General features: G+C 40.5%; 1 pseudogene; it reads left to right on the top strand.

Moving 5' to 3' along the window:
* Positions 1-2920: 2920 nt before the first annotated feature.
* On the top strand, positions 2921-3622 carry LOC110308992 (annotated as a pseudogene).
* The last annotated feature ends 1285 nt before the right edge of the window (positions 3623-4907 follow it).

Raw genomic sequence — 4907 nt, 5'->3', positions numbered from 1 at the left:
CTGTTTTTATATTAAGAGAATGAGCTATTCAAGAAGAAAATTAGCATCCTGTCATTTTGCAAGAGGAGCTAGAACCTGTAGAGACCATATCCAGTGAAAAGTCTCAGCCCCAGTTGAGGAATGGGACCACCCACATACCTCAAAAATATTAATCTAGAATTCCTCCTGTTAAAAAGAACTACAGGGACAAAGAGTGGAGCAGAAACTGGAGGAAAGGCCATCCAGACACTGCCCCACCTAGGGATCCATCCCATCTGCTGACACCAAACCCAGACACTATTGCTGATGCCAAGAATCATTTACTGACAGGAGCCTGGTATAGCTGTCCTCTGAGAGGCTCTGCAAAAGTCAGACCAATAAAGATACTCACAGCTAGATATTGGACTGAGTGTGGGGACCCCAATGGAGAACTTAGTGCAAGGACTGTAGAAGCTGAAGGGGTTTCCAACCTCATAGGAAGAACAACAGTATCAACCAACCAAATGCCCCACCCCCAAAGCTCCCAGGAACTAAACCACCAACCAAGGAGTACACAGGCAGTACCCATTGCTCCAGCTGGATATGTAGCAGAGAACTGCTACAGGGAGGGAGCCCTTTTGTCCTGTGGAGGCTTCATGACCAAGGATAGTGGAATGCTAGGGCACTGCTGCAGGAGTGGGTGGGTGAGCACCCTTATAGAGGCAGGGGGATGGAGGAGGTGATAGGGGGCTTGTGGAGGGGAAACTGAGAAGGGGGATAATATGTGAAATGTAAATAAATAAAATAACCAAAAACAAAACCCCCTAAACAAAAATAAAAACAACAACAAAACAAACAAACAAACAAACAAACAAAAAACTTTGCTTGGGCTGTTTGTATGTGAGTATTTTCTCACATAGATCAGTAGAGGGCATAAGACTGTAAAGACTCCCTATAACTGGAGTTACAGGTGATTATGAGCTTCCTGAGCTGTGAGCCCTGAATCAAATACAGAACATATTCCTCTAAAATAAGTTACAATTACAATTACGTTTGAATCTAAAAAAAAAAAATTCCCAATATAATGAGATGGGCTTGATATTGTTGAGAAGAGATTTCCCTAGTTAATTTTTTTTTGTTTATTTCACATAAATTAGGATCATCTTGGATGAATGAATGCAGTTAGAAAAATGCTTCCATCAGACTGGCCTGTAGGCAAGTCTACGGAGTATTTCCTGGATTAATGATTTATGTGAAAGGTTCTAGGACATGGTGGTAAATGCCATCCTAGGGAACTGGTCACTGGTCATACAAGAAATCATGCTTAGGAAACCATTCAAAGCACACTGGTAAGCAGTGTTTCTTTGTGACTTGTGCTTCACTTCCTGACACAAGTTTTGTCCTTGATGTCCCTTCATGCTAGACTAAAACCTGTAAGTTAAAATAAGTCTTTTCTTCTAAAAGTTCTTTTGATTTTGATATTTTTCTGTATTTTTTAATATACACTGATTGTATTTCCCCTCCTTCTACCAATGCCAGCTTCTCTCCAACTCCCCTCCCATCTGGATCTACATATTCTTTTTCTGTCTCTCATTAAAAGCGAACAAGCTGGGACTAAACCACCAACCAAAGAGTACACATGGTGGGACTTATGGCTCCACCTGCATATGTAGCAGAGGATGGTGTAGTCGGTCATCAATGGGAGGAGAGGCCTTTGGTCATGTGAAGATTCTATGCTCTAGTATAGGAGAATGCCAGAGCTAGGAAGCAGGAGTGGATGGGTTGGTGAGCAGAGGAGGGGCCAGGGATAGGGGGTTTTTGGAGGGGAACCTAGGAAAGGAGATAACAGTTGAAATGTAAATAAGGAAAATATCTAATAAAAATATATAAAAGAAGAAAACAAGCTTATAAAGGATATGAACCCAGCACAACACAATAAAATATAAGATAAACCAAAACCCCTAACACTGAAGTTAGACAAGGCAAACCAACAGGTTAAAAAAGGACCCCAAGAGGAGCCAAAAGTACCAGAGACCCATTCACTTACATGTTCAGGAATTCCCTAAATCTACTACACTCTAAGCTATAATACATACAGAGGATCTGCTACAGACCTGTGTAGGATCTTGCTTGCCACATCAGTCTCTGTGAGTTCAAATGTGCTTTGTTTAGTTGATTAAGAGGCTCTTGTTATTCTGGTGTCCCCCATCTTCTCGTGTCTTACACTCTTTCTACCTCCCCTTTCACAGGGTTCCATCAGATTGGAGAGGATGAATTTGATGGCCATATCCCATTTAGAGCTTAGTATTCCTATGTTTCACCTTTTATATAGTGTGTGTCAGTGGCTCCCTGCATTAGTTCTCATTTGATGCTGGGGGATGCTTTCTTGATATTGGTTGAATAAGGCACTGATCTATGAGTATCAGACCTATGATATCAGAATATCATAAGGAGTCATATTATTGTTACTTTATTTATCAGACCAGTAGCATTTGATTTTACCCTACATCTCTGGGATCCTGATGTTTTATCATAGTAATAGAAAGAAAACAAGGACTGGGTGAAAAAAATATTGTTAAAATGAATAAATGCTATACTATGTATAATTAATTATAGAAATTATAATTTTAAAATTTCAGGTATCAGACATATTTTGTGCATATAAGTTAAAAGGAAAAAGGTAGAAGATAAAATATTTGTCAAATTTAAATAATTTAAAATAAAAAATTTTAAAAGCAGTTTAAAAGATCTTTAAGTATGACTCTCTAGTTTTCCACACACCTTCCTAGCTGCTGGTCATATGGTGGGGGTTGTGGTGAGGGTGCCTCTCTAGTTCGCTGCCTGTGTCTATGGACTGGTCTGAAGCATCCAGCTACTCAGATTCCAGGTGTATGATTCCACAGGAACCTGCTCCCTAATCCAGATAATAGGCTACCTCCACAGTTCTTGACCAGGTATAAGGCTGATGAATGTCTGTGCTACTTCCAGAACTGCCCAAGACATTAAGGTCGCCCTAGTGTTTGAACATATGGATCAGGACCTAGGGACATGCCTGGACCAAGTGCCCCCACCAGGCTTGCCAGTTGAGATGATTAAGGATCTGATGTGTCAGTTTCTAAGGGGCCTAGATTTTCCTCATGAAAATTATATTGTTCACTGTGACCTGAAGCCAGAGAACATTTTAGTGACAAGTAATGGGAGAGTCAATCTGGCTGACTTTAGCCTGTCCAAAATCTATAGCTACAAGATCCCTGTGACTGTTACACTCTGGTACTGGGCTCCTTAAGTTCTTCTGCAGTCTATACATGATATGCCTGTGGACATGGGGAGTGTTGGCTGGATCTTTGTAGAGATATTTTGTCAGAAGCATCTCTTCTGTGGAAACTGAATCTGACCCGCTTAGGCAAAAATCTTTGATCTCCTTAGTTTGCCTCCAGAAGATGAGTTGCCTTGAGAAGGAGGTACCTCTACCCTGAGGAGCCTTTGCCCCAGTTGGGCCTTCTGGTCAGTACCATCACTGATACTGGAGATGGAGGAATTTGGAGAGCTTCTGCTGCTGGAAATGCTGACCTTTAACCCACATAAGGGACTCTCTGCCTTCTGAGCCCTGCTGCCCTCTTTCCTCATAAGCAGAAAGGTGACCAGGAGTGAAAAGAGTGGCTGACTGTCTCCCCCATTTCTGGAAACTCAGTGGAGAACATGAACCTGCAGCCTTTGCCTTTCCTTGAGGCTCTGGAGACAACTTGAGATTTTTACAGAGAATATTTTAAGCCTTCAGTGACAACTCCCTACCTCTCCTAAAGAAGATTTTCCCCTCTCTCTCTCCCATTTTTCTACACTAAAGGGCAGGTACATTTGTCTTCATCCCTCCCTGATTTATATTGGGATCTTTTTGGTATATAGGAAAATAAAACAAAACAAGACAAAAAGAAAAAAATCTTTAAATATTATGTTTGCTAATGTAGCTCAGGATAATCTGCTTAAATAATTCATATGAAAATTGTACTGTGGTGGTTTGAACAAGAATGGCCTCCTTAGACTTATATTTAAATGTTTAGAGAGTGGTATTAGAAAGTGTGGCCTTGTTGGAGTAGGTGTGGCCTTGTTAGAGGAAGTGTGTCACTAGGCAGGAGCTTCCGGGTTTTAAATGATCAGGCCAGATTCAGTGTCCTTTTCTTCCTGCTGCCTGTGAATCAGGAAATAAAAGTCTTAGCTACCTGTCCAATAACTTGTCTTCCTGCTTGCTTCTGTGTTTTCTGACATGACAACAATGGATTAAACCTCTGAACTGGAAGCCAGCCCCAATTAAATGTTTTCCTTTATAAAGTTGCTGGGGCTGTGGTGTGGTATTGTTGCACAGCAATAGAACCTAAATAACCCATGTAGTAGTAGTACTAACATATTATAAAGTAGACAGTTTGGAATCAGTGTTTTAATAGGCTTGAAGAGGAGTGGGTGTGTGGGTGGGGGAGCACCCTCATAAAGGCAGGAGGAGGACAGAGGGGATAAGGGGTTTGTGGAGGAAAAGCTAGGAAGCAGGATAATATTTGGAATGTCAATAAATAAAATAACTATTTAAACTGGAAAAAATGCTTTAAGAAAAAACAGAATATCACAGCTTTATCAAATATAAGATGTGCCTTTATGAACATCCCTAATAAAATGCTGGTGGGAAGGTAAATCAGAACAATCACTAAGAAAATGAAGCTAGTATTGAAATTAAAATAACCATATAATAGCTATAACTTACCTGTTTAATGGGCAGTACTTCCATAAACATACCCATTACCATATTATTATTTTTTTTAATATTTTTATTACATATTTTCCTCAATTACATTTCCAATGCTATGCCAAAAGTCCCCCATAGCGCCCCCCACTTCCCTACCCACCCATTCCCATTCTTTTGGCCCTGGCATTCCCCTATATTGGGGCATATAAAGTTTGCA

This window comes from Mus caroli, chromosome 14 (genome assembly GCF_900094665.2).
Source record: "Mus caroli chromosome 14, CAROLI_EIJ_v1.1, whole genome shotgun sequence".
NCBI classification, from domain to species: domain Eukaryota; kingdom Metazoa; phylum Chordata; class Mammalia; order Rodentia; family Muridae; genus Mus; species Mus caroli.
The sequence above is the reverse complement of the archived record's forward strand: the minus strand, read 5'-3'. Positions and strand labels throughout refer to the sequence as shown.